This window comes from Doryrhamphus excisus, linkage group LG11 (assembly GCF_037039965.1).
Source record: "Doryrhamphus excisus strain RoL-2023G ecotype Guam linkage group LG11, RoL_Dexc_Guam_v1.1, whole genome shotgun sequence".
Classification (NCBI taxonomy): Eukaryota; Metazoa; Chordata; class Actinopteri; order Syngnathiformes; family Syngnathidae; genus Doryrhamphus; species Doryrhamphus excisus.
The window spans coordinates 15,573,388-15,587,083 of NC_136367.1; the positions used below are offsets into that span (position 1 = coordinate 15,573,388).

The 13,696-nt window shown below is 39.0% G+C and overlaps 1 long non-coding RNA gene across 1 annotated transcript in view; it reads left to right on the forward strand.

The window, feature by feature from the left end:
- Nucleotides 1–8,389, forward strand: part of LOC144901251 (uncharacterized) — a 53,119-nt gene extending 44,730 nt beyond the window's left edge. Inside the window, exon 3 of the long non-coding RNA XR_013629415.1 lies at nucleotides 8,247–8,389. This is a non-coding gene — a long non-coding RNA (uncharacterized LOC144901251). The remainder of the gene's footprint in view (nucleotides 1–8,246) is intronic.
- The last annotated feature ends 5,307 nt before the right edge of the window (nucleotides 8,390–13,696 follow it).

Sequence of the window (13,696 nt, forward strand, 5' to 3'; positions counted from 1 at the left end):
CGTGCTGCAAAGGAGCTGTCCACTGGGCCTAGATTGACTACAGTAATGAAAACTACCCCCCTGTCAGAGGAGAAAGACTTGGGGAGAGTGATGAGTTTGGAATGCAACACCGGAGCATTGTTCAGAAATGATAAAATAATGTATTAAAAAATAAATAAACATAAACATGATGAATAAATGCAATGCAAAGAGTGCTCATCAAGCAGATTTGGACGATGGTGGCTTAAGTAATAAATATACAAGGTCATAAAGCATAATAACAATGAATGAACTATGGCATTAAATTAGAAGTTCTTGTAGATTAAAGTCATTACTGATATGCTTCCGGCCAAGTGAGTTTCCCTCTTTAATGTAAATGAATGCCAACTTTGGCATATCCATCCGGTGCCTCTGCTTCTCATTAATTTTTATCTCTGCAGATATAATGAAGTCATAATAGCAGGGGGTCTGATGAGTTGTCAATTAGAAACTTGAATGATCCCTGTCCTGGAATAAAAAAAGAAGTCTCATAGAGGAGGTTATTGATTCTGGCCTGTCTTTAACACAGTGGTAAGCATCACCTGTCATAGCCGTGTTTGTCCTTCATTCACAGCAGGGAGCCATTAATGGCATTTTTATGGGATGCAACACGGATTCACTTTTCAAGGAAAATGCTCTTTACTTCATGTCCTGTAAGTCAGCTTGCTCCACAGTTGGATCTATTTAGTGTGGAATTTGCTATACAGAGAATCAGCATAACAGACAAGAAATGTACTTTCACACATGGCCACTTGCAAACTTTCCTCGGTTGGAGATAAATCCACAGTGTCTGCCTCTGACTATATTTACGTTATCATTCCAATCCGTTGTGTTGTGTGTGTGAACTGCATGGTTTCCGACCGCTGCTGACCAAGATTAACATTATCTCTGACCACCCTGGCAGAAAACCAGACTCTGCAGTAAATGAATTAGATAGAGGGAGGCCAGAAATGCTTTAAGTTTTTCCACCTACTGTCTACTATATTCCACTGGTGGGCCATTTTCATTTTGTCTGTATCGCTCATATATGCTACTTTACTGTTAACCACCTTTTTTACAAAACATGTCTAGTCACTATTCGATGACACAATATTGGAGACCAGAATACGGCATTTCGTTGCAATGTTGTGCCAACCTAATGGACTCTAATACAAAAACCATATCATAAATTCTTACTCAAAGATAATTGTTTTCATCGATACTTTCACAGTGTCTTTATTCTTGTTGTTGTAGAAGTGATATCCTGAGGCCCATTGTTGTGGCATACAATCGACAGATGATGCACGGCCCCATGTTCCAAGGATCTGTACACAATTCTTAGAAGCTGAAAATGTCCCAGTTCTTGCATGGTCAGCATACTCACCGGACATGTCACCCATTGAGCTTTGATGTTTAGAATGTGCTTGACCGGCATATATGACAGAGTGTCACAGTTCGCACTGATATCCAGCAACTTTGCACGCCCATTGAAGAGGTCAAAAGTTTTAGAACGCTGCAACTTCTGTGGACGAAAGACCTGTTGAGATGGCCTGTCTTTATTCCATAATTTTCTTGCCATTTTTGGAACAACAAATCACTTTCTCTATGTTCTGAACACTGTTATGTCATGCAGACAAATCAGCTGGTAAATACTCCAGAACTTGGACACCTTGATCAACCTCCTTTTTTGCAGAATAGCTTTACATTCTTGACCCATTTTGTGATTCCTGAAGCAGGTCTTTTTGTTTAATTCTGAAATACATATTGTTTTTCAATTTTGAGTTTTTATTTCAATTTATTTCAATTTTTTAAAACTCTGGCACTTTACCTTTGCACCATTTCAATCTGTCGATTGAACCTGAACTACTTGAATTTTAATTTAAAGTTTTTATTTAATTATACTCAACGAAAATATGAACGGAACCCCTTTTTCAAGAGATGGATTTAATTATCAAAATTCATTCCAGATACACAAAATGTGTGATTTTATTTATTATGTTTATTGGGAGTCTGCAGACTCAGAACAAGTCAAAATCTGGTGTATATACTTGAACAGTTTCTGATCAGAGGATGAAAAAATGCTGACATTACACCTGCTAGCTTGCCTTATGAGGCGAATCTGATAAAAAAAACAAACAGCTTCATTGCTAAATATATTTAAGCGACCTCGGCCAGCACTCTTGATTCTGAATGCTCTAAACAGATTAGGTAGACATGGCAACACACGGAAGCTTAAATCTGATAAATACACATAGACGACTGGAAGCAATGCAACCAAGACTCAAGCTACGAAATGAAGATAATGGACTGTTTTTCTTGTTTTGCATGGAACAAATACTAGAATTCAGGTTGAAAATGTAGGTCAGTATTTCTGATAGTGAGTGAATGCTTTACAGGCCCTGACCACCTGCCACTGGGTTATTGATAAAAATCAATAACCAACCATCAAGCATCTCTATAAAAAAAAATCAACATTTTATGTCTCAATTATTCAAGTTTTTCCGACATTCGCAGGTGACCTCGCAAGGCAAACTACACAAATAGATTGGATCTACTGTGTATCTTTATTCTTTTTCTTTAAGACCCAGTCTTGTCGAATTGTTAATATTAGACCATTATAGTATTTTCAATAACTACTCAACATTGTGTACTGTATGAGTGCATCACTCCACATATTCTCCCCAGTATACACATATCTCATCAGGTATTACCAGTATGAACTGTGAAACAAATTGTAGTTTTTGGATGGTTGACCTCCGGTCATGGCGAAGCAGTATAGCAGTACAATTCAACATAGTGCCTTCCTAATAAAATGACTTACACTTACATATTTTTCCTCATTCCGCAGCAGGAATGTGACTAAAACTACAGCATACTGTTCATGCTACGTCCAAGATAATATTACCTCACATCATTTGAATTTATAAAGGTCAGCCGGAGAAAGGCAAAGCTGTCACAGACAATTTAATATTTCCTAATAAAAAGCATGACTACATTTCAAGGTGCACTGTACTCAAGGACATATAATCTGTTAACATAGACTTTCTACAGATTTATGTTACTCACCTGTCAACTTTTTGTTACCGCTAAATGGCTTGTATGAGACGTCTGAAGCTGTGTTAGTGTCAAACTAACCAAAAACATCTTCCGAGTTACGGATGGTTGGCCATTAAATGTATGTTTCAATTTTAATTTAGTGCCACTTTTATACCACTCACATTAAATCATGGTCTACCATACTTAATATGCTTACAAATACTCTATGAAGTACAGTGGAACCTTGCTTAGCATCATTAATCTGTTCCAGAGGGTAACTCTCTAACCGAAACAGACACTAACCAAAGACATTTTTCCATTAGAAATGATGTAAATCCAATTAATCTGAAATCACCTAGAGAGAGCCGTGGAGCGTGGAGTCCAATAGGATGAGTTTTATCATCAGAGACACATATGATGCCGTAGCCAGTCCAACCAAGAGCATGTCTCCAGTGTTCTGCACCAGCAACCCTCAAGTACATCTTATTGGGTTGCAAGACCGGCCTTTCCGGCGCTACAAATGCAAAAAACGGCGGCCTTGTCCCCATAAACCCACACGGCATTCCAACCAACCCCATTCATTCAGGAAGGAATCAAACCCAAGGAATGCAGGCCTTGGGAGAGATTGAGACATCCGTGTTGATCTCGCTCAAAAGCTCACATTCCCACTTAAAATCACAGCAACTAACCTGCGCCCAGACCTGGTCCCCTGGTCTAAATCCCGTCGGGAGGCCTTCATCATTGAGCTGACAGTCCCGCTGAGCAGGCGATTGAAGAAGCTAATGAAAGGAAAAACTACGATACGCCAACCTGGCAGCTGACACAGAGGATGGGGGCAGGAACGTAAAGGTTTTGGAGCCTGTTGTTATTGTTCTGCTTCATTTTATGCTATGACCTTTGAACCCTTCACTCCCTAAGTGGACGGTGCCACAAGGAACAGTCCTGGCAATAAAGTCCTTCCAGAAAACAAATTTAAATTAATATGAATACATACATTTAATACTACTTTAATCTTCATTGAAGACTTGACTGGTGACGGGACTGTTGTGTGACCCAAAGACAAATATCCCAGAATGGAGCCAAAGCCAGGATCACGTCTTCAATAACGGTAGAAGTTACCTTAAATGTTAATTCATCCCTTTCATTAATGTGTTAAGAATTGTTTTATGAATGTAAAACTGTAATTACAAAACTCTAAAAACATGTTTTGTGTTAACATTTTAACACTGACGACATCATAATCAGGGCGGGCGACCGGTTCTGGTAACCATTTTGTTAGCAAGCTAAGGATGCTAATAAGTACATTTGTGATAAAGATACATTAAGAAAACAATTGGACTCACTTTAACCAAAAAAACAAGCTAACTGAGGTTCCACTGTACATGTATATATAGTAAGCTATACAATCATGCGCATTGATATCCAGCAACTTTGCACAGCCATTGAAAAGGAGTGGACCAACATTCCGCAGGCCACAATTTACAATCTGATAAACTCTTTTTAAAGGAGATGTCTTGCACTGCATGAGGCAAATGGTCCTCACACCAGATACTGACTGGTTCTGAGTCCCTAGACCCCAATAAAGCAAAGAAAATTCACATTTCAATAAGGACATTAGTATAAGGCTAATAAGGACATTTGTGATAAAGATACATTAAGAAAACAATTCGACTCACACAGTATAATAATTAATTCCATATTGTATGCTAATTGGAAACTGTATGAAAGAATTCTGGCATATTTTTGACTTTAACCAAAAAACAAGCTAACTGAGGTTCCACTGTACATATATAGTAAGCTATGCAATCATGCGCATTGATATCCAGCAACTTTGCACAGCCATTGGACATATGCAGGTGTCTTAAAAATGAAATAAACCATTTCTTAAATGATAAATATTGTTAACAAATTTAAAAGTGCAGAATTTTAATATGTTTCACACACAGGCACACTTATGGAGATGGAAGCTGGAGTCTATTTTCAAACAAAATGGACATCAAGTCCATTTAGGCATTAAGGTAGTTGAATTAAGTATCTGTCGCTCATTGATGGTTGATACTCGCTTGACTGAGATATTTTTTTTCTTGAGCAACATGGAGCCCTTTCAAGAAGTGACACTAGCTACGTAGCTCACACTCTTTGCTTAAAAGTTGCTTATGTTTTGTCTTGGCTTTGCGTAAAGACATTCCTTTTTACTCCTTGAGTGTGCTTGAAGAGCTATGAAATCCATTTCATACCTCTTTCCCCTCCCTCATTTCCCTGACATTTTTAGCTGGTGACCTCTATTCAAGCTACGTGTCTCACTATTACAGAGCTAATCCATCCATGACAATGTTCAATTTCCTCTGGGGAATATTCACAGTGTTGGACTGTGTGGCCCATCCAAGATGCGTTAATGACACTTGCCTCATCTCCAATAAATAGCACTACCGCTTTGTTGGACATGTGAAATCATTTGGAATGTTTTGAAATAATACCATTTTCTATTACATATATGTAATGTGTGTATGTGTGTGTTTGTCCTTTTGGAACACATTTGACAGACTGAAAAACCGTCTGTAAGTACATAGAAAAAATAAAAACAAAACTAACTTAGTGAAGTTAAACTCATATTCTATAGATTAATCACACACAATACTAAAGTGTGCCCCGCCCCACTTTTACTCATGTTTTAACTGTGTATTAACCAATGAATGTTGTATTTTAATGTATCTTTTACTCTGTTTACTTGCTTTATTCAACTCCATTCTTCCGTAAAGTGTCTAAGTATTTTGGAAAGCGCTATACAAATAAAATATATTATTATTATGATTATTATTAAATCAAAAATGTCTTTATTTCCAGCCATACACACTGAGCTACTTAAATCAAGTGACTTTTGCACAATATTGGAATTTATTGACACTATATTTATTGATACTATATGCACCCATATAGTATCTCATAAGAGTGAGTATTGTCTTCCCTCCCAATTCAGCAAACATTCTTCCTACCATATATCTTCTCAAGGGACAGTACTACAGACATGAAACTTGGGTGTTGCAATTGTTACAATTGCAATTGTTGCAATTGTTACCTAAGAAAATTTTACAAACAAGTGGAATCAAAGAGGAAATACATGTGTAATACAGTTCAATGGGCCCATTAATATTTGTTTTATTTTATCATAATATACAGGGTCAGGCAAAATGATCTGACACATTTGTAGGTTAAATAAAAGGCAAATAAAGTAAAGAAATAAGTAAAGTGTTTTTATTTTTAAAAAGTACATATAATGCCATTCTGTTTCATTATGTTTTAAAAATTAAATCAGTTCTGGCGGTGCGAGGTCGGCCGGTTGATTTTCGTTTCAATGCAGATCCAGTAGCTCTGAAGTTGGTAACCCAAAACAAGATGGTGTTCGGAGCTGGTACGAGATCATGTCTACCGAGATTGAAGTGAGAACAGAACGCTTGTTGTGTTGCAGTTAAAGATTTGTTCGTTTTGATAAACGTTTCCACAATGAAAGCACGATGCTCACCAGTTTAATTCATGGCAGCAACTGAAAAGGAAACAAAAAATGACATTATAAAGAAACAAAACAAAATGGCATTATATGTACTTTTAAAAATAAACACTTTTTTTGTTTCTTTATTTTTCTTTTATTTAACATACAAATGTGTTGGATAATTTTACCCTGTATGAGTCTTACTAATGCCTTATCCTCATAATAATCCTAATAATAAACCTGCCAATTACTATAAGAAGAATTATATGGACCACTGTGTGTCTTGAGTACGTCACGTAGATCTATTATTTCAAAAATGATTAAAACAGCACTTCCTTGGTACATTAGATTTTTTTTATTATGCCATATATATAAACATGTCTGAAAACACTTAAAAACAAAGTCTTTTCAGTCAGTTTGGCAGTGTAACGGCTGTTTTTGGTGCCATGATTGAGTATCTATGTTACTTTTAGTGCTGTTTCCAAATTTAGCATCTATGATTTATGTTCTCTGTATAATATTGACAGAACAATCATTCTGCAATCATGCTCAGCATATACCATCTTTAATACTGATTATTGACCCATCATCATCACTACTTTGCCGACCGACTCACAGAGACACATCGCCTGCCAGCAGAGGCAGGGAGAAAGAGACCAAAGCCGAAGTGAGAGTGTCTGTGAATCTGTCAGCTCTCTAATAAGCTGATCTACTGCTGTGTTTGGGACGGCTAAGTCAGTGACCTACAGGTGGCAATTAAATGTCAAGACATTTGGATTCCAATTCTGATGTGCTGCTGAATCGGTAAGTCATGTGGTAAATTCAGAAGTGTCAAACGTGCTAAATGGTTTCTATCAGTTTTAAGTTGCTATTGGATCAGACTTCATCCTGCATAGTGCTAATCATAAAGTATATGTGGCCCACCAGGTAATATTAATTGTCGATATTAATGATGTTGGGAAAATTGTTTTGTATACCGCCGAAACTGCCTCTAGGTCACATGGCTGCAAACCAGCAATTATTGTCAATGTCATATATTGTCATATATATTGTCTCTCACTTGAGACATGGATGGATCACAAGTGGTTCAAATGTTCTCCACATCTCCTGTTCCGAGAGCAATACTATACTCTGGCTTCATCCTTACAAGCTTTGTCAGCCTTCTGAAGGGTTAGTAAGTCCTGAATACTGCAGGATTGCATGGGGTATAAAAAGTTGGTCATGTCAGCGTTCACTGAAAACACAATGGCACAGGAAACCTTACAGCTAGGATCAAGTTGCTTTGCTAACTTTTTTGATTTTTCATTTCTATCAACCTGCGGCTACCGTGGTCCTAGGTTTTTGGTGTCCCATGAACACTATCATACCTGTGTATTTATTTTCTTCACAGTTCTGAACCCAATCTATTCGAAAGTCTATGCCACAATACCATAAGAGTATGATACACTTTCCTTGATCCTGTAAAATATCAGTTTGAACTGCAAGGAACGTATCACATTTGACCATATTCATGACTTTTCATTTCGGATTGATGATTGATTCCTGTTCAGTAAATGTATTACAGGCCGTTATGAGCTGTTTATCCTGACTACTGCGGTACAGCATCATTAATTCAACCACCACCCAATAAACTTTTGGCCGCACAGGCAAACGGATGCACAGAAGCGTCTTTGAGATATTGATATTGTGTATTTTTCAATTCTCATCACATTTCATATGTGTGCAGTTGGTGGTGGTGCAAGTGGAATGTCAATGAGCAACGTGGGAGAGACATCCTGACATCCAAAGCATCTCCAAGGTCAGTTCTGAATCAGCGCCGTACTTCATTCGGTCTGCCTCAGCCAGACCGTTCCAGAGTGCTTCAGTCATTCCTGTCAACCAAGTTACCATAGAATCAATTACAGTATATCATTCAGTGCAAGGAGGCAAGGAGTTTGTACTTTGCAGTTGTAAAATACAATGATATACAATGCCTTTTGTTTTGTGGCTACTGTAAGATGAAAATTGTGTGGCTACAGTTTCAGTAGCCCTTTAAAATATTTTAAATGGCTTTTTCCAATTATATCTACTGTATTGGGTAATTGGGTATTATGTAGCGGGTGTTATTTTATGTCTAGAGGCCTTTAAAAATGTTTTTTATAAGGTTATAAGCAGGTTTTCAATGCCCTAACTACAGAAAGATTACATTTATAAATAAGGGGCTGTATTTTGAAAGTATCGAACGGTTTAGATTCTGTTCCATAGATGGCGGTAATGCATACCGAAATCTGCTTTCCAACCGCTAATAAACAGAAGAAGAAAAACAAGACAAAGAAGAACGCACCCTGACAACTTTCCATTTGAACGGGTACAAGATACCTCAATCGGATTGGGCAAAGGAATATTCCACTCCTGTGAATCCGATTATATGTTCATTCGGATTGGCACTTTTCTTTCGGAATGCGGTGTATACAAAGGTTACATTCTTTCCGTTTGAACAAAAAAAAACGAATGCAATTGGAATATTTGGATCCATGTATACGTGGATATTGTTTGACTTTTAAATAGGAACTTACAAAAATCCACTGGCCAAGATGACTTTGTCCAATTTAAAATACAACTTTTGGAGACTACGTGATCCAGTGCAGATGTTTGCCTTCAAGAAGAGTTTAGCACTTACCTCATCTCACAAGTCAAAAAAGCTATTAAAAAGGACTTAGATAAAGTGAGACCTAGGAAAGGGTTGGAAAAGGAGTTTGATTCTCCAAAATAATAGGGGTAAATGTATTTGCTGGCAGCTCCATCACCAGGATTATGAGTGATATAAAACGCATTAGGTGCCGGCAAAGTCGTTTGTGATGTAAGTCAGTGTGCAACTTTAAAGCCTGCCTGTAGGGACCTAGTTGGGAATAAACGGAACTCATGTTTGCATACATTACTGCTATAAAGTTTTAACGGCCGAGAGCTGAGCTGATTACACACCGACTCCCTACAGGAGAGCAGCCATTAGCATTGTTGTGCAGCTGTCAGGAACTCTTATCCAAAAACTTGTTGTCATGGCGCACGTTGGACTAGAACCATAAGTAACCACATTACTGTCTACAGCAGCTCGTTTGAACGTGTCATACATAGACTTAAAGCTTGTCGCTTTGAAAGATGGTGAGGACCAATAGGCTGTCACCTGATCATTTTGGTCTGGAATTGATCTCAATGTGAATGCTACATCTTGAACGGCCTCTTTTCTTTCTTTTGTCGGATATGGATGCATGATATGGAGGTTTTACAACCCATACCATATCTCCATGAAATATTCAGTGATAAATGGATTCCCAATTTCTACTATTTGTATAAAGCAACACATGCACATTTAACCTTGTGTCACACTTCCCCGCTTTTGGGCGGATCTCCTGTTTCTTCTTTGTTTCCACAACACAACCTTAGAATTTACTGCAGGGCCAAAGAGTAAATGTGCATATAATGTCAAGGACGGTTGTCAGTATTCATATATCATGCCCATGTATGTAATACATAGCTGTTAAATATACATGCTCCCATGAAATAAACATGACCATTATTTATACAAAGCTCATGGCTGTGGTAGGATTGGTTAGAAACCCCAGCAGGAAATGCATATCTCCCACAGGTGCTTCTCCATCTGTTATCTTTCTTTTTCATTCATTACCAGCCAACATTGACATGCTGGACATTGTATCAAACAAAAGCGCAAATGTTACATAATAAATAATTGGGTTATTCAATACTATGCTGCGTATTGAACCATATGGGTTTGAATTGTGCAGTGTTGAAATCATTTTGTTTTGGTTTCACCATCCTGCTGTGTGTAGGTCTTGTCTCTACGCACACATACTTCATTTGTCTAGGAGAAGTGTGTGTGTGTGTGAGATTGTTAGTGGGTAAAGGGTTCCAGATTATCAGGGGATGAGAGTGCTAATAAAACACAGAAGCTGCAGGGGTCCAGAGGTCAGATGCACATGTAATGAATGGAGAAATTTAACTCATCCAGCAAGCCAAAGCAAAAATCCATATTGTTACTCTGGGCAGATTGCCCAAATGCAAAACTAATAATGTCAAGCAAAGCCCCTTCCTGATGGAGTGTGTGCGTAGTTTACCAGGATAAGTGTATCTTCTAACGTGTTGCAGCAAAGGGTGTCTTCATTGAAGTAATTTATGGTGATATTCATATTTGTGTGTACAAGGTGGCATATGCATTTGTGATATCAGTTGCTATGACGTCTTGTGGCAGTTTTTATTTTAAAATGCTATATTTTCAGCTGAATCAGCATGGCTGCAACAGCTGATGGACTATCCTTTACTATATATGCATCAATGTAAGGTCAGCATCCTTGGAGAATATGCCTGCTCAGTTTGTGGTTATCGATCGCTCTGTCTTCAGACATACATAAGACAATAATCATGCATGTATTGGTTTAAGCATAAAAAAATAGATGCCAGATAATGTAAAATATGCTTTCAATTTTGATCTTTAGTTTTGCTTAATAGGGAACACCTTATATTCTACAGGGATAGATACAGTATGTGCTCAAATCTCCGATAAAATATCCACTTTTATTCAGAAAGGAAAGGCTTCTTAATGAGGACAACCAATACATGCTCTCATTTTTTTGTTTCCAAAAGAAGAGAACTGGGTGAGAGAGAAATTAAAATCATAATCTGATCTATTTTGCTCATTTTTATTTTGATTTGTTTTCAAATTGGGAGCCATTCTCCCTTGGAGGCAAAGTCATTAGGCTTTATACATAACCATTGCTGCCACATTAAAATCACATTACACAACACTGATAATCATTGCATTCAATTACACATGGTAATAAATACCGAACACCATCTTCAGTAAATCCATTAGCCTTGGAAACAAACACAAATGCCTACACACACACAGAGACTCACACAGATGCAAACACGAGATCTGAGTGTTTAGACCCGTTTCACAGATACTGTCATCTGAAAGGAGTGGAAGGAAGCCTTGGGTGGATGCTAATATTTTATACCAGTCATTCAGCACAAACATTCAAACAGCAAAAAGTGGGAATGTGAGGTCAACAGGTCATTGTCTTTGTCCCTGACCCTTGTGCTGAAGAGAGCTGAGTGAAAGTCAGAAGGCAAAGTCCTAATTTAATAATCGATCTAGCTTCCCACCCTCACCTACCCGTATATGGTCATGAGCTTTAGGTAGCGACCAAAAGAATGAGATTGTAGAAATTAAATGAGTTTCCTTTGTGGAGTGGTTGGACTCACCCAAAGACACAGGGTGAGGAGCTTGGTCATGCAGGAGGTGCACAGAGTAGATCCGGATGTACCCCGGATGCCTATTAGACATCTCCCTGGTCAGGTGTTACAAGCATGCCCAGCTGGGAGGAAGACCAAGACCACACTGGAGGGATTATGACTCACAGCTCGCCTGTGAACACCTTTGGAACCTCTGGAACTAGAAGAGGTGGCCAGGGAATGGGAAGTCTGGACTTGCCTACTGAGATTTCTGCTCCCACACCCTGGATCCGGATGAGTGGAAGAGTATGGTCTATGGATTTTTTTTACAGTTTGCAAAAGTGTAATTGACTCAGTTGGACTTTCATAATTTTTTTAGATCAATTTGATGCACCGGCTGCATGGTGTATGAGTGGTTAGTGCGCAGGCCTCACAGCTTGGAGACCCAAGTTCAATTCCACCCTCGACCATCTCTGTGTGGAGTTTGCATGTTCTCCCCGTGCATGTGTGGGTTTTCTCCGGGTACTCTGGTTTCCTCCCACATTCCAAAAACATGCTAGGTTAATTAGCGACTCCAAATTGTCCATAGGTATGAATGTGAGTGTGAATGGTTGTTTGTCTATATGTGCCCTGTGATTGGCTGGCCACCAGTCCAGGGTGTACCCCGCCTCTCGCCCGAATACAGCTGGGATAGGCTTCAGCACCCCCGCGACCCTCGTGAGGAAAAGCGGTAGAAAATGAATGAATGAATGAATTTGATGCACCGGCTACACAGTGTGGGAGTGGTTAGTGTGCAGGCCTCACAGCTAGGAGACCCAAGTTCAATTCCACCCTCGGCATTTTCTGTGTAGAGTTTGCATGTTCTCCCCATGCATCTGGGGACTCCGGTTTCCTCCCACATTCAAAAAATATGTTAGGTTAAATGGCGACTCCAAATTGTCTTCTGTGATTGGCTGGTGACCAGTCCAGGGTGTACCCCGCCTCTCGCCTGAACACAGCTGGGATAGGCTCCAGCACCCCCGCAACCCTCGTGAGGATAAGCGGTCGAAAATGAATGAATTTGATGCACCATAAATGATTCAGACTTTTCAAATGTTCCATAGAGACCAACTGCCATAAAAGGATAACAACTATATAAAGAACATATTTACCTCAGCTTCATAGTCCCCGTGCCCCCCCTGCCTTCCACTTTCCTTTATTACCCCTGAGTGTATCTATAGCAACCTTCCTTCATTCTTTGCCAAGATATTAATGCATTGCTCTCTAATCGCTCTCATGTTTTTTTATGCTTCCGAGCCTTTCGGTTGACAACTTCTGTGTATCGTTGAGTTTTAGCTCCTGTGTAGTGGACTCACTCTGCAAATGTTGATTTAACTCCTCCATATATTGCCCCCTTCTCTCATATGGTGTCAAACAATGAAAGGGCTTCAGTGCTATAATAAGTCAGCGTGTGTTACAAGGTCCATATTTACATCCAGTTCCTTATTTAAACTATCTTAGCACTCAAAGATGTTGGTGCATTTCATTTTTATATCTACTGCTTTCAACCACTCAATACTCCATTGCGCCAGCTTTTTCTCTTTTTACCTCCACTTCTCTTCCTGTTACTTGATGGCGGCCTCACTTGTAATTAACTGTTATGTGGGGGATTGATTGCATACAGCTTAGCATTGACCAGCTTCATTATGGAGTCCCTTCAAAGTGGGAATCTGTTCCTGCCAATACTCCTGAGTTTATTTCAGTGAAGGGATCAATAGCTAGCGCATTAAAAGCTTTATTTGGGCTTTGTCCGCCCCTTGAGTACCTTTGCCCTGGTTGCTCCGTGGATCTTAATGGTGCCGCCACGATAGCTGTTTCGACCTTTCAGAGCTGGGTGGTCAACAGCTTGTACTGTTATGGTTTTGGAAATCTGTGCTTATGTTGGAGGGACTGGCAGAAAACCCACTCATA